General features: G+C 36.6%; 1 protein-coding gene across 2 annotated transcripts in view; it reads right to left on the minus strand.

Moving 5' to 3' along the window:
* Positions 1-21,585, minus strand: part of LOC141402262 (very long chain fatty acid elongase AAEL008004-like) — a 59,517-nt gene that overhangs the window by 14,737 nt on the left and 23,195 nt on the right. The window lies entirely within an intron of this gene.

The following is a 21,585-nucleotide window of genomic DNA, read 5'->3' on the forward strand; positions in this document are numbered from 1 at the left end:
AAATTTATATGTATATAATATAAAATGATATATATATATTTATATATATATATATATGTTATAATACGATGATAAAATTAATGAGAAACAAACGGTTATGTTATTTTGGTTATGTTGTCTGCCCCTATACCTTATTTTCATTTAAATATCTGCTTACAGTGACATCAAAAAATTGTCAAAGTTCTGAAAAATAAAAACTTTAAAAGCTTTTTGTGCGAAAGTTTTTTTATAGAATCACTTTATAATTACGATTTTATGTAATCTTATGTAAAAACTCATTAAAATATCATAAAGGGATACGAGGTTGTTAAAAAGTCATAACCCTTGTGTTTAGTTTTGTTAGATTTTAAGATTGCCAAAGTTTGAACACAAGCCTAATATGTTAACAAGTGCCACTGGGGCCTCAAAGTTTCCATAGTAATTTGTTTGGGGCCAAAGGTGAATTTTCACAAAATTGCCCTAAATATCACATGTATTGTCCAATCGATGAAAAATTTTTACCAGTTCATTGCTGTGGCTAGATAATTAATCCTACAAAAATTTATGAAAATCTGGTAAAATTTTGATATTGCTTCAGTAGTATAATTTGGCAATTTGGGGCCCTTAATATAGCCTTATATTAAAATCCAGTCGCTTTTAACAATTTTTTGTAGGATTACTTGTTTAGCCACAGAAATGAACTGGTAAAATTTTCACATCGATTGGACAATAAATCTGACCTTCAGGGGGTGCCGCATAAAAAAATCCGACATCGATTTTTTATACCCTATACCACAATGTGGAAAAGGGTATTATAAGTTTGTTTTGGTAAAAATTCATGTAACACCGCGAAATATTCGTCGGAGACCCCCAATGTGGTATACCAATCTTCATATCTCGACGAGATAAAGCGATTTTGAGATGTGTGTCCGTCCGTCAGTCCGTCCGTCCGTCCGTCTGTCCATTATAAATTGTAAACACGCTCCAGGCCGCAATTATGGACCGATCGTCACGAAATTTTGTATGGAGGTCGGGTTCAGATCAGAATAGATCCCTATTCTTATTGGTGATGATCGTGAAATATTTAGCGGGTGAAATGGACCAAAAACATAATATTTATCCAATTTTCTAGCGGCTCTGTAGGTCTCAATAATAGTCCGATCAACGCGTAATTTTAAATAAGGTAAGAGTATATCACAAAGGAGAAGCTTGCAATTTGAGATGGCGATCGGATAATATTTAGAGGGTTAAATGGACCAAAACTTTTGTGTGAAAATTGTGAAAATTTTTAATATACAGCTTATATCTTAATTCCTGGAAGTGACATTCCGGACAAGTGAGATATACTTGAAAGTGGAACGCTTGACCTTTCAATTGATGTCAATTATATTGGTGTGTATGATCAGATAACTGAGTTACAGCCTAATATATTCCGTTATTTGTTTGTAGTGTAATAATAAACTCGCTAGAAGTCGCAACTATACATCAATAGTCACGAAATTTTGCCTACAATTTTGAATGATGATCTGATATTCTTAAGCGGGTGAAATGTACCATTACTTAGGTATGAAAAATATAAAAATTTGATTTTTGGTCGATATTTTAATTCCTTGAGGACATATATATTTCGCAAAGTAGCCTACATATGAAAAAAACTACTGACCTTTCCTCTGATGTAAATTTCAAGAAAGTGTTTGCTAGATAACAGGCCTACTGCCTAATATATTATGGGTTCTGTGTAGAGAACCACATTTTTATCCCATGCTACATATTGTCTCTCCAAAAGTTTATGTAACACCACGAAATATTCGTCCTAGACCCCTTATTTGGTATGCCAAAATTCATATCTCGACGAGATAAAGCGATTTAGCGATGTGTGTCCGTCCATTAAAAATTGTAAACAAGCTTAAGGCCGCAATTATGGACCGATTGTAACGAATTTTCGGGCCAGAATAGAAATGATTAGTTTTTGCTGATGATCGTGAAATGTTCAGGGAATGAAAGGGACCAAAAACAAAATTTTAACCAATTTTGTAGCGGCTCTGTAGGTCAAAATAATAACCCGCAAAATTTTAAACAAAGTTTGAGTTTATAATGAAGAAGAAGCGTACAAACCAACGTGAAGATCAGATAATACTTAGCGGGTTAAATAGACTGAAACTTTTGAGTGAAATTGGTTAAAATTTCAATAACGCAGCGGTTAAACAACGGAAGTAGTAGTACTACATAAGGGGGTTTCATTACATTTTAGTTTAGTTACAAAAATGTCTTTGTCATGCTAGATAACTTTTTGGTTTGGTCATAAGTATTATACATTCATCTCTGATATTTGATAATTAAATTTTCACAATCATTGAAAAGAAGTTCCGTGGAGAGCGATTGTCCAGGGATAGTGGTATAGGGTATCCCATGGTCGGCTCCGTCCGACTATAAACTTTTCTTACTTGTTTCTCTTTGAGTTAAAACCAGTCTAATGTAACATGCATAAGGAAACAGATAGACCCATGGATACTTTTGTTGATCTATTTGGCAGCAAATTCTCTGTTGATTTATGTATGTTCGTCCGTCTATCCATGTAATTTTGTAATCAAAGTAGAGGTCACATTTATTGTCCGATTCAAATAAAAACAAGTAAATAAAACACTGTAAAAAGGGTCTTAACCAACGGACAAAATATGATGTTTTGTGAGTAAAATATACAAAAATGTCTAAAAAATTACCTTCAGAATTAGGAAAATCGGGAGGTACCGTTCTATGGGGGCTATATCGAAACGTGGACCCATACGGACGAATTTCATTCAGAAAGGCTTTTACCTTCAAAAAAAGACTTAATACCAAATGTCAGCCATTTCGGTGGGCTGCTGTAGAAACAACCTTCAAAATACCGAAAATCGGGAGATACCGTTCTATGGGGGCTATATGAAGGCGTGGACATATACCGAAAAATTTCTGGTAGAAAGTTGTATACCCCCAAAGAAGACTAAGTACCAAATTTGTGATAATGAGGCTTAAATCTTCAAAATACCGAAAATCGGGTGGTACCGTTCTATTGGGGCTATATGAAGACGTGGACCTATACCGACAAACTTCATATGGAACGTTTAATACCCCAAATGAAGACCAAATATCAAATTTCAGCCATTTCGGTGGAATATTGAGGTTACAACCTTCAGAATACTTAAACAGGGAGGTACCGTTCTATGGGGCCTATACTAAGGCGGGGACCTGTACCGACAAATTTCATATGGAACGTTTAGTACCTCAAATGAAGACCAAATATCAAATTTCAGTCATTTCGGTGGAATATTGAGGCCACAACCTTCAAAATATCGGAAACAGGGAGGTGGACCTGTACCGACAAGTTTCTGGAGGAAAGTTTAATACCCCCAATGAAGACTAAATACCAAATTTCAGCCTTCTCTGAGAAATACAGAGGCCACAACCTTCAAAACACCGAAAATCGGGAGGTACCGTTCTATGGAGGTTATGGAGGTGGACCTGTACCGACAAGTTTCTGGAGGAAAGTTTAATACCCCCAATGAAGACTAAATACCAAATTTCAGCCTTCTCTGAGAAATACAGAGGCCACAACCTTCAAAACACCGAAAATCGGGAGGTACCGTTCTATGGAGGTTATATGAAGGCATGGACCTATACCAACAAATTTCTGGGGGTTTATACCCCCAACGAAGTCTAAGTACCATATTTCAGCCATTTCTGTGTGAAAATGAGCCTTAAACCTTCAAAATACCGAAAATCGGGTGGTACCGTTCTATGGGAGCTATATCAAAATGTGGATATAGCCCATTTGCAATACCAAACATCCTAGAAGTAATGGAAACTTCATACCAACTTACATAGCTCTATCTTAAAAATTGCGAGCTGTATCATGATTTCAACAGACGGACGGACATGGTCATATCGACTTAGAATTTTACCCTGAAACAAAATTGTATTAGCTATCCCAATAAAAACGACGCCACCAATGTTCTATCTGATCAAGAATATTTATTCTTTATATGGTTTCCGCTAAATATTTCGATGTGATACAAACGGAAAGATAAATTTAATTATACCCTCCATATTATGGTGAAGGGTATAAAAATTATATTAAATTCATGGTGGTGTGGGGTATCATATAGTACCTTTACGGCGCTATATTTCACAAAAAAAAAATCAGTGTCGATCAGCATCTCTTGGGTCTTTTACAGGATTTGCAGCAATGTAAATATGTAGTCAATGGTGGGTTTGGCCGGTCTTAAGCCACATTGGTATAGCTCAATTATTTCGTTGACCAGAAGCTTTAGTCAGTCATACAATATCTCTGACGCTATCTTATAAGCAATAGGGATCAGACTTATGCCACTACGAGGGTCACAAGAAAACTTTCTGGTAGGCAATACGCAGTGTCGCAAGGCGTCATTTGACATTTTCTTTTGGAAAGTTTGACAGTTTTTAGCCTAAGCGTACTCAGGACGGTTTGACATACGGCAATGTGTTGGGTTGTTTACCGTGGCTTGATTGGGACACCTCCAAAACGTGTTTTAACGCTTTTACAGCATCGTATTATGATTGCTGATATTTTCGTGGCTATCTGTTGTGTTTGCAGCTTACTGATGTATAACTTCCGCGTTTTGTCTCTTCGTGCTTTATTTGCAACGTACCTTGCTGCAACACGGTAGTCGTCCGAGTCTATGTTTACTCTTCGGAACGATCGCATAACCAACACGCTCGATAAATGTCTCCCATCTATCACAACGTGATCAATTTGATTTCTTTTTCTTTGATCTGGAGACAGTCTGGTGCCCTTATGAATATCGAGATGCTTAAATCTGGTACTGCTAACTATCACATTTTTTGCCGCTGCGAAATCAATCAGCCTCAAGCCATTGTCAGATATTTCGCTGTGGAGAAGATATTTCCACTGTTGGGCCAAAGATATTCATTCTCCTTTCCAATTGTGACCTTAAAATCACCTAGAATAATTTTAATGTCATGGGCAGGACAACGGTCAAACGTTTCTTCTAAGCGCTCGTAAAATATTTATTTGGTCTGTTCGTCTTTGTCTTCAGTGGGAGCATGAGCGCAAATAAAGCTAAAGTTGAAGAATTTTGCTTTTATTCGTATTGTAGCAAGTCTTTCATTCACTAGGGTGAAGCTGGAGACCAGATGTTTTAATCTCTGACTAACTACAAATCCGCAGCCAAATTCATGGCAGCTATAATACAGATCGTCACCTTTAGGTGTTGTTGTGACGCCTTTCCCAATCGTCGTATTTCCTGTATAGTAGTTATATCGTCCTTGTAATTTCCAAGTACATCTACCAGTGCGTAAACTGCACCTTCTCTGTAAAGAGTGGAAACATTACACGTGATATTCGAATCATGGTCCTTAAAATGTTTGCGGAGGTCGTCAGCTTTAGAGGGGTTTATTTTGTGTTTTTATTGTTTTTCATAGTAGGATGTTTTTATAGGGGTGGGTTACTAACTCAACGCAAGTTTTAATCGTTCTTATGGGTGAACGCGCGGCACATGTTAGCTCACAACCTTTGACGGGTGTTAAAGGCAGCTTCCCAGTTGACACCACGAGGATGTCAGTGTTGACTTGATATGAAAAATGAACTACGATAATTCAACCTACATTGCATCATTGTAAAGGTGTGATTTTCTACTATCATTTTCAGGCCCCCAACCGAAGCTGTGAAATTGAAATCAATTGAAATCACAAAAATTAAAAATTCGGTTTTATTAGCGACTATTGCGATATTTCCGTTGTTTGACCACCTACCCCAACCTAATTTGGATTAATGTACAGGTAATATTCTTTTCTTTCACTGACAGTCTTAGCTTTCGGAATACCAGGGTCACTAAAAACCTTCTGGCCTAGGCAAGAAAAATAAAATGGAATTTACTTGAGAACATTTTCGTCCGATAATTTAAATCTTCGATAATTTAAAGCGTCGATCAAATTAAATCTTTGTATGTATGCATGAAACTGCCCTGAGTACTGTAAGGCTTAAAAGTGTCAAACTTTCCAAAAAAATGTCAAATGACGCCTAGGCCAAAAGGTTTTTTATCCTCGTTCCCCTACTAGAAGCAAAGATATTCACATAAGAATGAAACCTTGAGCAATATGCTTATTCTTTTCTGGAACCTTCACCAGCACACATAACTTCATGACGATCCTATTAAAATTGCGACCAGTACACTGTGGTCCCAGCCAGCGACAAAAATACAAAAATCGATGTCTACAAATTGTGATTGTAACTATACAAATCTATCGTAGACACATCAAATGTTATTATTCCGGCTTTCTTTTTACAACTTCTAACGATAATAGCTAAAGTAGAGCCACAGAAGTGAGCATTTCCATTTGAAGAAATTGAGACATTGAAATTTCCTTTAACGTAGTGACAAGTTGCTAGTGATATCACAAAAACGTAATGTGTAAAATGACTATAGTAAGAAATGGAAGTTAAAGTTGACAGTATTTTTATTATTTTTAATTGAAAACATCATAAAATTGTATCTTTATTTTGTAGTAAAATTTATCTATTTTGAAATGTATTTTTGTGAGTGATTTTTATTTAATACTAGCAAAGTGCCCGCTACTTCGTATGCGGAAAGGATATAAAAAACAAATAAACAATATATAATATGAAAATGGCGAACACTGAAAATTTTATTGTACTTATTTGGTTTTTAATCAATATTTTTTGTTATTTTAGTACTGTTCGTACCGCTTTAGTTCGATTTTCAAAAAGATCAGCCGTATCTCACCCTTACATGTTAACAGCTAGACCAACATTGTACACCAGTACTCACACAAAATCCAAAAATGCAGATTCCAGCACTGTTCCTACAACCAATAGTACGATTTTCCAAAACTACCTCAATCCTTCACTTCACCAGTAACCTAAACTCCAAAAAACAGGATTCCAGCGCCATCGCTGCACTCAATTTGTACTGGTATTGGTATATTTCGTGGCCATAAGTACGAATTTCAAAAACTACCTCCATGTCTCAAACTTACACTACAATCTTAGTCTTACCAAATTCCAGGATTCCAGCTCTATCCGTTCCCCCAAATACCCACTGTACCAAATTTAGTATCATTTAGTACTTTTCGTACCCATAAGTACGAATTTTTAAAACTATTTCCGTTCTACTCTCCACCTGCAGCCTTAATTCAAAATTTCAGGATTCCAGCTCTATCCGCTCAACCTAAATCAAAATTGTACAAAATTTAGTACCATTTTGTACCTGTCGTACCCATAAGTACGAATTTTCAAAACTGATTCCATTCTACTCTCTAATTCAAATTTCAGGATCCCAGCTCTATCCGCTCAACGTAAATCCAAATTGTACAAAATTTAGTACCTTTTAGTACCTGTCGTACCCATAAGTACGAATTTTCAAAACTACTTCCGTTCTACTCTCCAACAGTAGCCTTAGTTCAGGATTCCAGTTCCATCTGTTCGCACAAATCGTAATTATTCCAAATTTAGTACCATTTAGTACTTTTCGTACCCATAAGTACGAATTTTCAAAACTACTTCCATTCTACCCTTCAACTGTAGCCTTAATTCACAATTTCAGGTTTCCAGGTCTATCGGTTCAACTTAAATCCAAATTGTACAAAATTTAGTACCATTTAGTACTTGTCATACCCATGAGTACGAATTTTCAAAACTACTTCCATTCTAATCTCTAACAGCAACCTTAATTAAAATTTCAGGATTCCAGCTCTATCCGTTCGCCCAAATCATAATTGTACCAAATTTAGTACCATTTAGTACTTTTCGTACCCATAAGTACGAAATTTCAAAACTACTTCCATTCTACCCTCCAACTGTAGCATTAATTCAAAATTTCAGTATTCCAGCTCTATCCGTTCAACCTAAATCGAAATTGTACCAAATTTAGTACCATTTAGTACATTTCGTACCCATAAGTACGAATTTTCAAAACTACTTCCATTCTAATCTCTAACAGCAGCCTTAATTCAAATTTCAGGATTCCAGCTCTATCCGTTCGCCCAACATCGTAATTGTACCAAATTTAGTACCATTTAGTACTTTTCGTACCCATAAGTACGAAATTTCAAAACTACTTCCATTCTACCCTCAACTGTAGCATTAATTCAAAATTTCAGTATTCCAGCTCTATCCGTTCAACCTAAATCCAAATTGTACCAAATTCAGTACTTTTCGTATCCATAAGTACGAATTTTAAAAACTTCATCCATTTTACTCTCCAACAGTAGCCTTAGTTCCAAATTTCAGGATTCCAGCTCTATCCGTTCGCCCAAATCATAATTGTACCAAATTTAGTATCATTTGGTACTTTTCGTACCCATAAGTACGAATTTTCAAAACTACTTCCGTTCTACTCTCCAACAGTAGCCTTAGTTCAGGATTCCAGCTCCATCCGTTCGCCCAAATCGTAATTATTCCAAATTTAGTTCCATTTAGTACTTTTCGTACCCATAAGTGCGAATTTTCAAAACTACTTCCATTCTACCCTCCAACTGTAGCATTAATTCAAAATTTCAGTATTCCAGCTCTATCCGTTCAACCTAAATCCAAATTGTACCAAATTTAGTACCATTTAGTACTTTTCGTACCCATAAGTACGAATTTTAAAAACTACATCCATTTTACTCTCCAACAGTAGCCTTAGTTCCAAATTTCAGGATTCCAGCTCTATCCGTTCGCCCAAATCCTAATTGTACCAAATTTAGTACTTTTCGTACCCATAAGTACGAATTTTCAAAACTACTTCCATTTCAGGATTCCAGCTCTATCCTTTCGCCCAACATCGTAATTGTACCAAATTTAGTACCATTTAGCACTTTTCGTACCCATAAGTACGAAATTTCAAAACTACTTCCATTCTACCCTCCAACTGTAGCATTAATTCAAAATTTCAGTATTCCAGCTCTATCCGTTCAACCTAAATCCAAATTGTACCAAATTGAGTACCATTTAGTACTTTTCGTACCCATAAGTACGAATTTTAAAAACTACATCCATTTTACTCTCCAACAGTAGCCTTAGTTCCAAATTTCAGGGTTCCAGCTCTATCCGTTCGCCCACATCCTAATTGTACCAAATTTAGTACCATTTAGTACTTTTCGTACCCATTAGTACGAATTTTCAAAACTACTTCCATTTTACTCTCCAACAGTAGTCTTAGTTCAAAATTTCAGGATTCCAACTCTATCCGTTCGTCCAAATCATAAGTGTACCAAATTTAGTACAATTTAGTACTTTTCGTACCCATAAGTACTAATTTTCAAAAATACGTGCATTCTACTATCCAATAGTAGCCTTAATTCAAAATTTCAGGATTCCAGCTCTATCCGTTCGCAAAAATCATAATTGTACCAAATTTAGTACCATTTAGTACTTTTCGTACACATGTGTACATTTTTCCTAAGCCACCTCCTTATGTCAACCGTACCTTTTAACCTTGATTCTCACACCAAATTTCAACCTTTAACCTTTATCCGTTCACAAAATACGAATTGGCACCAAAATTAGTACACTTTAGTACTTTTCGTACACTTATAGTTCGAATTTCTAAAAACTTTTTAGCACATCTTTCCTACACTCCATCAGTGACCTTCATTCCAAATTTCAAAGTTCTAGCTCTACCGGTTCGCCAAATACAAACGGTACCATATTTAGTACCTTTTAATACTTTTCGTACCCTTCCAGTTCGAATTTCCAAAAACCCAGCCTTATCTGACCCCTTCGGACCAAGAGTGATCCACACCCAAAATTTCAGGATTCTAGCTTCAGTCGTTTCGTCTGGGCGTTGATGAATCATTAAGTCAGTCAGTCAGTCAGTCAATCACTTTACTCTTTTATTAATATAGATTGTGAAAAGAAATAGGCTTTTAGTACCTTGGATTCTCGCGGATCCTCACGTTATTTCTATTTAAATGTTCGTGGAAGTGTCCAGAATTAGCAAAAAATTATCTCGTCTGCCGAAAGTTGCCGAGCGGTATTCAATTTTCATTATACTGAGTATACTCGGAGTTTTGTGAATGTTTAGTATAGGGATTTTGGGTGTTTTCAAGCAATCGGTGTTATTGTTTTGCATTTTGTTTCGATCTTATTTTATAAAAAATGATGTTTTTAGGATTACAGTATGAATGTGTGTTTTCACATTTGTATGTTTTTGAAATATGGTATTCGAAAAACTTTGTCAATGCCAGCATGGGACAGACGGTATTCGAAGAGAATATAGCAAACCTTCAGGAGGATGTTGCGGGATATGATTTCTCTAAGATGTCAAATCGTATACACTATCTCTGCAAAGGAATTTTTAAAAATCTGGATGCAGAACAAGAGAACACAAAAATGTATAAACATCATACAAATTGGCTTGCCAGCCGTAGATTTAAGCTCCACACAAATAAATTAAATTGGCAAGCAGGACCACACGCGTGGTCTTGTTTACTGTTTATATATCCTGGTAATTTTTTAGTCTATCTGGGAACTCTCCTAATCTATAGACCATACACATACGCAAGATGTTTGATACCACCAAAGAACACAAAATGTCCAATTACAGCGAATTCACTTCGAAAATATAGCCAAAATCTTGAAATTAATAAAAGACTGGAAATACCGTTATGGTGGGTCTATACCTAGGAGTGGACCAATACTGACGATTTTTGGGGAAAATTATCTCCTAGTCACTACGAGTTTACGGTCAAATTTTCAAATCGATATCTTGATTAGAAATATTTTTGTCGCTCTCTCCCATACAAGCTAAACCACAGTGCAGTAGCGTGATTACAAAGATGGACAGATGGACGGACACACATCGGTACAACTCGTCGAGATATGAAAAATGATGTACCACATGGGGGCTTATGGCGAATATTAAAAAAATAGTACATTCTTTCAAATTCTGGAATAGAGCATTAATATTTCATTCATTTCATAAGTTCTTTTTTCAAGACGAAGTTCTAAATTATTCGACTTTGTCGATTCGAATTTTACAGAAACATGTCGTAAAACATTCAAAATGTTTGCGTAACAATTTTTGAATTAGGCACGTTAAAAATTTTCCGCCCTGCGGTTAAACAGCAGTTACAGAATTTTTTATTATATTAAGAAATTTCCATGTATTTAAGGATGACGTATTCGGCTTTTTATGTCACGGGTTTTTCTATAGTAACCACATCATCATAATAATGAGTAATAATATAACAAAAAATACATATTTTTTAAAATTAATTAAGTGTCATTTATTCAAAAAATAAGGTGGCTAATATTGAAATAACAGGTAAGTACGGCGTTAAGTTCGGCCGAACATTTTATACCCTCCACCAAAAACGGTATTAAGTAAATAGGAATATTTAGTTTCCTTTCGTTTATGAAAGTACTAAGCTTTTCTTCTTTTTCCTTGCAGCTTATATGGGACGTCATCTTTCCAAAAAATGGTTCAATATTTTCAATTTTGCAAATTGCAGAGTCTGTTGTATACTCTGGCAACACACAATTTTAAATTTCAGCTCTTTCGGTTCGAAAATTTGACAAAACATTCGGCAGAAAAATGTGACCAAAATCTTCAAAAATCTTTTATGGGGGCTATAGAAAGACGTGAACCTATACTGATAATTCTCTTCTTCAGCCATTTCGGTGCGGTATTGAGGCCAAAACCTTCAAAATACCGAAAATTGGGAGCTACATCTCAATGAAGGCTATATAAAGGCGTCGACCTATACCGACAAGTTTGAGGTGGAAAGTTTTATACTCCCAACAAAAACTAAATACTAAATAAATTTCAGTCATTCGGTTTGATATTGAGGACACAACCTTCAAAATATCGAAAATCGGGAGCTACCGCTCTATGGGGGCGTTGCACCTATATCGACAAATTTCATGTGGAAAGTTTAATATCATCAACGAAAACTAAATACCAAAGTTCAGTCATTGCGGTAGAATATTGAGGACACAACCTTCAAAATACCGAAAGTCGGGAGGTATGGCCCCTGTAGGGGCCATATGAAGGCGTGGACTTATACCGACAATTTTTATGTGGAAAGTTTTATACACCCAAAGAAGACTAAATAATAAATTTCAGCCATTTCGGTGGGATATTGAGGCCACAACCTTCAAAATACAGAAAATCGGGAGATTCCGTTCTATGAGGGCTATCTAAAGGCGTAGACCTATACCGACAAATTTCATGTGGAAAGTTTTATATCCTCAACGAACACAAAATAGCAAATTTCAGTCATTTCGGTTTGATATTGAGGACACAACCTTAAAAATACCGAAAATCGGCAGGTATGGCCCCTGTAGGGGCTATATGAAGGCGTGAACTTATACCGACAATTTTTATGTGGAAAGTTTTATACACCCAACTAAGACTAAATACCAAATTTCAGACATTTCGTGGGATACTGAGGCCAGAACCTTCTATGGGGCTATATCAAAACGTTGACCGATATCGTCCATTTTCAATACGAAACTGCTTTGGAGTAACGTCTATACCAATTATAAGGCCTTATACAGACAGACGGACGAACAGAGATTGTTATATTGACTTAGAATTTTATGCTGATCAAGAATATATGGGGGTTTCTGAGTGAACTCGGACACTTATTCAATATATTTCAGATTTTTTTTGACTAATTATTCCAGAGACATCGCGCCTTGGAAATGTCGAATTCTGTAAAAACTATATGCAAAGAAATATTCATAACTTTTTTAATATTGGTCCAAACAATAAACAACAAATCTTATTTTTTGCATTTTTCGCTGTTGTATCAGCAATATAATAAAAAATAGAAAAAAATAGCACAGTGGGCTTGGATGCAATTTTCGCAATTTAATATTTGAAATTAATTTTTATCAATGATTGTACTCTTCGATTTTCTTGATTTTTTTTTTTTGTATTAAACTACGATTAATTGCAAAAATTGTAAGTCATATTTGGTAGAGAGATTCGAATAAATACTATTTTATTCTAAATTTTTTAAAATTTTTCAATAAAGTTTTTCTTTATACCAGTGTGAAACACTTGTTATTTTACCAAAAAAAATAATTTTTTAACATTCGTTTTGTAGTTTTATTTGGGAATTTATCTTAAAATTCTTAAAAGCTTCGTTATTTGTCGATTTTGAAAATGCTTTAGCTGTTATTGTACCAGCCGAACTATAAACTAACTAATTTCTAATTTGATGATCAAAAAACTAGAGCTTGGGAATTATATGAATGCGTATCCGAGCCGAAAATTCTACCAAATATTAAAGTTATATTTACACCAAACGATGATTATTTAAATACGAAGGAGGTTTTGAATTTGAGATATTAAATGACCGAACTTATCGCGGACAATGGGCGTAGCCAGGAATAGCTAGGGAGGGGCAGCTGGCCACCCGTTGATCATACAAAACAGTTCAGTAATACTCACTATATATAATTGCTAAACCATTTTCAAAATAGAAAAATGAAAAAAGTTTGAAGATGTTTAGGATGGATTCCTAAATAAAACAATGAACAAATGTTAATAAATTCAACTTTTTATTTATTTATTGTTTTTTGGTAAAAAAAAACAAATTTTGCACAGTGGTATGTATATAGGGAACAATTTCTTGCCAATTTTTAAAAAAATTAGAAACAATGGTAATTAATCGAATTCCACTACCAAATAGGACTTCAAATTTTTGTAATTAATCGTAGGTTAATACAAAAAAAATTCAAGAAAATGGAAGAGTACAATCGTTAATAAAAATTTATTTTAAATCGCGATTTTTAAATCGCTTCTTGGATCACTGGGTACGTAGGGAATTTAAGATACCAAGGAACGGTCCTGACCGGCTTTAACATGGGAAACCCCAGGATTTATTTTGGTCCCTCTTTCATCTCAAGTGGAACTGTCTTTAACAACCGTTAAATGTAGTGAGCTAACATGTGCCGCGCGTTCAACCATAAGAACGTTAAAAACTTGGGTTTGGGCGTCGGGTTAGTAACCCTCCCCTAGAAAAAAGCAGCCTACTATGAAAAAACGAAAGAAAGGAAAAACAAACCCCTCTAAAGTTGACGAACCCCGCAAACGTTTTAAGGACCATGATCTGCGAATCTGCACCTGTAATGTTCGCACTCTTTATAGAGAAGGTGCAGTTTACGCATTGGCAGATGTACTTGAAAAGTACAAGACCGACATTACTGCCATACAGGAAATACGATGGAACGGGAAAGGCGTCACAACAACACCTAAAGGTGACGCACTGTATTATAGCTGCCATGACACAAAGCATGAGTTTGGTTGCGGATTTGTAGTAGGTCGGATGTTAAAAAATCTGGTCTCCAGCCAGTGAATGAAAGACTCGCTGCAATTCGATTTAAAGCAAAATTCGTCAATATCAGCTTTATTTGCGCTCATGCTCCCACTGAAGACAAGGACGAACAGACCAAAGATATCTTTTACGAGCGCTTAGAAGAAACTTATGGCCGTTGCCCTGCCCATGCTATTAAAATTATACTAGGAGATTTTAATGCCAAAATTGGAAAGGAGAATATCTTTGGCCCAACATTCGGGAAATTCAGTCTCCACAGTGAAGCATTTGACAATGGTATGAGGGTGATAGACTTTGCAGCTGCAAGAAACATGGTAGTTAGCACTACCAAATTTAAGCATCTCGATATTCATAAGGGCACCTGGCTGTCGCCAGATCAAAGAACAGGAAATCAAATTGATCACGTTGTGATAGATGGAAGACATGCATCAAGCGTGTTGGATGTACGATCGTTCCGAGGTGCAAACATAGACTCGGACCACTACCTTGTTGCAGCAAAGGTACGTACCAGATTAAACGTAGCAAACAAAGTGCGAACAGACACAAAATGGAAGTTGGACATCGGTAAGCTGCAATCACAACAGATAGCCACAGCATATTCCACTCAACTGGCCCAACTGCTTAATCAAAGCACTCCTCGTCCCGATAACATATCAGGACAATGGCAAAACATTGCCCACTCCATGTAAACAGCCGCAAAATCCATACTTGGATGCCAGAGACCTCCACCAAGGAATCCATGGTATGACCAGGAGTATCGTGTTGCTACCGAAGTGAAAAATGCGGCATATAGGGCTACTTTACAATCAGTAGCAAAACGTAGCGCACGAGAGAGGTATCGGGAGAAAAGGAGAGAAGAGAAACGTATTTTCCCCAGGAAAAAGAGAGAGATGGAAAGGCGGGAGTGTGAACAAATCGAGATGTACAGGAGACAGAATGAAGTCCGAAAATTCTACCAAAGAGTGAAACATCAAACTGATAGCTTTGGAACTGGCACATCCTCCTGTAGAGACCAGCAAGGTAATCTGGTAACTGATACAGATTGTGTGCTAAGGATATGGAAAGAGCATTTTTCGAAACTGTTGGTATCCAATAGAAGCGAAGTCGACGAAGATACCACAGATCCAATCCCAGAAGATGGTATTGAATGTATACCACCCGGCCAAGATGAGGTAAAGACAGCAATAAACCGGCAGAAGAATAATAAGGCAGCAGGAGCTGGTGGCCTACCAGCGGAGGCGACACGCTGATAAGGCGTATGCATCAGCTAGTTAGCTCCATCTGGCAGGAATAACGCTTACCTGACGATTGGAACCTGAGCATTCTGTGTTCCGTCCATAAGAAAGGAGATAAGACTTTATGCTCCAACTATAGGGGCATAAGTCTTCTCCCTATCGCCTACAAGATAGTGTCAGGGATATTGTGCGAACGACTAAAGCCCATGGTCAACGCAATAATTGGACCATACCAATGCGGCTTTAGACCTGGCAAGTCCACCATTGACCAGATATTTACCCTGCGGCAAATCCTAGAGAAGACCCAAGAGATGCAGATCGACACCTACCACCTTTTTGCCGATTACAAAGCAGCCTTCGACAGTCCCCTACGTTCAAAAGTATTCCAAGCCATGTCAGAATTTGGTATCCCCGCAAAGCTCATTCGGCTTTGTAAAATGACTCTAATTGACACAAGATCTTCAGTTAAAATAGGAAAGAACCTCTCCGAAGAGTTTTGTACCAAAAGAGGTTTCAGGCAAGGAGACAGCCTTTCGTGTGATTTTTTCAACATCCTGCTAGAAAAGGTTGTACGAGAGGCAAACGTCAAAAGAAGTGCCACATGTAACTTGCTTATGCTGATGATATAGACATCATGGGACGATCAGTGAAAGAAGAAACCGATACCTTTATGAAGGTCGAAGGAGAATCTGCTAAAGTGGGTCTGGCGGTAAACGGCGAGAAGACCAAGTTGATGGTGTCGACGCGCAATGCGTCCATTAAGAGCGTACCAACTGTTGAATTTGGCTCCTATAATTTTGAGGTAGTAAAAGACTTCATATACCTCGGCACCGCCGTAAACACAACAAATGGCATCAGTTATGAAATAAAAAGAAGAATTGTATTGGCCAACAGATGCTAATTTGGCTTAAGTAAGCACTTTAAAAACAAAGCCACAACTCGTCAAACAAAAATAACGCTTTACAAAACACTGATACTACCCGTGCTGATGTATGGTTCCGAAGCCTGGGTACTTGCGAAATAAAGTAGTCGCTAAGTCCTACCGATAGCAACACTGCTTTCTACTTTTATTGGTATTTTTCATTCATAATTTTGCATTTTAAATTTACCGATTTTTGTCGGTGATCAAAAAATGAGTTACAGAATTTCACTACAGGATCAAATTCTCAATTGATCTAGCCATGTCCTTCTGCTGCAATCACTTTAGCTTCTACAATAATTGAGCTAAAATGCTATATTTTTGCTTACGAGTGACTTCTCCACACGCAGGTCAAGTTCGATGATGCGATATATATGTAGGTCCATGTTTTGGTACCTCCCGATTTTCGGCATTTCGAGTCTTTTGGCTACATTCTATGTCTGAACCAGCTGTAATTTGACATGTGACGTTCGTAGTAGTCACAACACTTCTGCACTAAAATTTGTCATAATATGTCTAGGTTTTCGTATAGGCCTCTTGCAACGGTACCTCCCGATATTCGGTATTTTGAGAGTTTTAGCTATATTGTTTGCCTGCACTAGCCGCAATTTGAAATTTGAGGTTCATTCACTGCAGTCGCGAAAATTCAAAATTCGTCCACGTTTTGGTATAGCCCCCAAATAACGGTACCTTCCGATTTTAGGTACTTGGAGGATTTTAGCTACCTTTTTCCGAACTGCCTATTATTTGACATTTGAGGTTCACTGCAATCACGAAACTTTTCCACCAATATAGACTTATGTTTTGGCCAATATCCCCCATATAACGGTACCTCCCGATTCTCGGTATTTTGAGAATTTGATATACAATTTTTAACCGTATTAGCTGCAATTTGAGATTTGAGGTTCTAAGTAGTCACAACACGTCTCCACTAACAATTTTCCATATAGGTCCATATTTTGGTATTGGCCCCATATAACGTTACCTCCCGATTTTCGGTATCCTGAGGATATTAGCTACATTTTTCACCGAGCTACCTTTTATTTGACATTTGGGGTTCCCATTAAAAATTGTCAATTTTGGTGCATGTTTTGGTGTGGGCACCATATAAAGCTACCTCCCGATTTTAGATATTTTAGGGATCATAACTACATGTTGTTACTTGAACTGCCCGTAATTTGATATTTAAGGTTCCCTGCAGTCACAAAACTTCTACAGCAAAAATTGTCAAAATAGGTCCACATTTTGCTATATCCCCCATATAACGGTATATAATGACTTTATGTATCAAAACGACACTGACACTTCAATTCAATGACAATTATCTTGTACATGTGAATAGAAACCTTGATGATGGTTAACGTAATAGGGGAAGGCCAAGACTCCAATGGACCCCAATCTGCAGCAATATCAAAATCTGGCCAGATTTTCATAAACTTTTGTAGATTTGGTTTTATAGCCACAACAATGGTAACATTTGTTTGTCGTTTGGAAAATAATTGTGGCCTGCAGAGCGATTTCCTGAAAATTCGCCTTTGGCCCCCATACAGAGTACTATGCAAATAAAGATCGGTCAGGGGCACGGGTTATTGTTAACCGATCGTCATATTTTTTGTAGAAATCGTTTTTAACCACGCCAATAAAATGGTAAAGTTTTTGCATCGATTGACCTTCAGAGAATTTTTGTGAAAATACACCTTTAGCCCCATACAAATTACTATGAAAACAAAGATAGCTCGGGTGGCGGGGGTTAACCTCAAACAATCGTTCTAAAATTTCATATATAAAGTTTTTGGATCAAATGGAAAAAATTTAGGGGGTGGAAGTTCCTATCAAAAATTTTTGTTTTTTGCGTCGCCCTAATGAACATACATAGTCTATGCAATAAACAACTATAATCAAGTATGTATACCATACATACATATGTATGTATGTAACTTTAGGAGACTTCATTGCTGATCAAGAATTTGTTTCAAAACTGCAAATTAGAGATGATAATGTTCATAACTGAGACATTGGATTTAAAACAACACAAACTACAATTTTAATAATATAATAACAATATAACATCAATGTTGTTATGTGTGTTGTTGTACTAAGACCTAATGAACTTGACTCTATCATTCAAGTTGAGTCACTTTTTGCACCACACTCAAAAGGTTGACGACTTTAAAAAACATTGCCACTGATTGTAGAATAAATGCTATCAATTAAACAATATTAGACTTTTGACACAGATAGCGCCACTGTGGAGTTTTTCATTTTCTTTTTGTACTATGTTTTACGTTTAAATAGCGATAGTTGGCCTATGAATTCGATGTATTAATTGCAACCGTAGCGCGGGGACATCAACAAAATGGTAAATGGAAAAAAATAAAGTAAAAGATGCCACAAAAGGGGGTTTGTTTTTGTGTAGCAGCGGGATCAAATCAGATTTTCCTACTCTTCTTTCACAAACCTGCCAAGTCTTTTCGACCCCAAAAGTATAACAAACACAATTTTTCCTCAAACCTATGAAGCATACAATCGATATTATTATTAAGATTAGAATTCCAAAGAATATGCTAAAGTACTATAAGTGCACAAGTTAGAGAAAAAGTCAATAGAAACAGCAGTATACGAGATAGACCACCACGTCGAGAGCACGTTCTATATGAACATTTATATAATGGCTGCTTGCATAATGTTACATTTAATAACGAAGCCGTTACCAAAGCGCGGACCTCATTCTAGTATGGTACCATAGGTGGTATCTCAACAAATTGAAAATTTTTACGATATTCGGGGACAATTTCACACATAAATAGAATGCCGCCCTCCAGTTTCAGAGCGAAAAAGGTGAACAGGTCTAGGTCTTCACAGTGAGAAACGTAGTGGTAGGTTAGGTTAAAGGAGGCGTAACTGTCGCAGTACACAGCTACTTCACTCGAAGACTTTGCGGTCCATTTTGTTTATTCTAATAGAGTGCCTAAAATAAAAAGTTATAGAAAAATAGATATTATGGACAGACGAAGATACGTACAGAGATTTTAAGAAAAATATTAAAAGATATTTCTGATTTTAAGTGTTCAGATTAGAGAGAGAGAGAGAACATTTGCCATATTTTAAGGTGCGGTAATAAATTTTCGCTGCAGCTACTTCAGATCCTTGGCAAGAAGAAGCAAACTTGTTGGCTTCGTTTGTCAGAAAATTGCCAAAGATTGAATGCTGTGTGTTTACCCATTTTTCGCAGTTTCCGGATCGTGAACTTTGGACAGCGGTATAGTAAATGCTCGATTGTCTCCGTTTCATCTTCGTATAATCTGCAACAGTCATCCATAGCATCTCTTTTCCATTTGCAAGACATCAAACTTATGCTGTGTGACTCGTTATTATTCTTACCGTTAATTTCAGGTCGGATTTCATCATGGAAAGTAGATATGTAGTTCTTCGCTTGGAGTGGGTTGTACAGATTTCCTTGAATACCTTACAGATAGGGTCATTGTGCGATATCTGGTTAGCCTTATCCCGATATCTTTGATCCAACTGCCGCATGAAATGGCACACTGTAATTGATATTGAGTTGAGTTGTCGACTTCAATATCGGTTGATTCCGATGCAATGACCCTGGATCTAACACAAAGTAAAGACTTATTTTAGATTTTCCAAGGCATTCTTACACTCCGAAACCGTCGCAGACTTGTTAGTGTGAGACCTGAGTAATTTAAGGTTCGCTTGACTTTCCACCAGTACAAATATGTCCATATTTACGTTACCTATCAATTCACTCAACCTGTATGAGAGTCCTGCCTTAAGGGTATAGCTGTAGACGCCAGCTCCTGTTCTTGTTTCCTTTGTGGAGCCATCGTTATATATCTCTACACCGAGTAGAGATGGAGAGTTGTGGGGAATTTTTACATTAATCTGGTCGAAGTGTAGTTGTGGTCATATACAATCACTGATTACCCCAGATCCCAGTGCTAGTCCCGAACGCCATAGAATAGCAGCGTGACCATATTCGGAACAGCGCCATGAATTTATATCCTTGAGCCGGAGTGCACTCTTAGCTCTAGGCTCAAACGTGGTGGTAGAACTCGTGTTACGCTCTCCGTACACTCTGATTGTGCCTATTTTTTATTCCTTTTATTTGCAGTTTATAGAGTTGTGCCAACTGAACTATATGGAACTACATATCTAGTTCACTACACAGTTCCAATGGCCCACGTCAGGGACGTACGTAGGGGGGGGGGGGTGAATTTGGAATTTTAAAAAGTAAAGTTAAATTGTTGTGAAGGTTATGTACTAAAAATGTACTGTATGAACAAGTTGTCTAAGAAATATTTAAAAAAATTTTTTGTTTGAATACTATTTGAGAAAAACTTCCAGTAAAATCTGAATTACTTCTTTATCTCATGTAATTTCATTATCAAATAATAAAGGGTCGAGGAATTCTATAATGAATATAAAGGTCTTGAGACTTTAAACTCATTCTGTATTCAAAAAATGACGAGTTTATTATTGTGCGGATTGGAAGTGCATGAAATGACATGTTTACTGGACAAAATGTACGATATATCAAGTGTTTTAATTGGAGTATATCTCTAAAACCAATTAGAAAATTGTTTTACTACCTTAATTTTTTATTATTTATTTAATGGAGAAAAATTTATTGTTGTGCGTCATAAAGTGCTAATATCTGCTATAAGTAGCATACCCACCAGAATTTTTACCTACCATTAACAAAGTTGTAGCTGAAAACAACCGTAAACGTTTGTTAAATGGTATTAAAATCTGCTGTAATTTCGGCCTTTAGGCTAACGATAAAAATATACCTCATCGAAATAATGACCTTTGACTGCTCATATCTTTCAACAAAAGCCGCTTCAAATAATTTGGCGTCGATTTAGCAAAAATATAGAAAATATTTCGCTAAAATGGTGCGCACAATAACACTCGAAGGTCCAAATCGATTTCTTCGAGACATAGATTAGGTTCGAATATGGATTACATCGGTTCATTGCTTCAGGTACCTCGCACACAAAATTTCAATATCCGATTTCACAGAAACTTTGAACATCCTAAAATTACTTCCGGACGTACATATCGCTCATTTAATCAAAGAGTGCCACATTTCAAAAAATTGAGTTT

This window comes from Musca autumnalis, unplaced genomic scaffold (genome assembly GCF_047663935.1).
Source record: "Musca autumnalis isolate F117 unplaced genomic scaffold, ASM4766393v1 scaffold_4, whole genome shotgun sequence".
Classification (NCBI taxonomy): Eukaryota; Metazoa; Arthropoda; class Insecta; order Diptera; family Muscidae; genus Musca; species Musca autumnalis.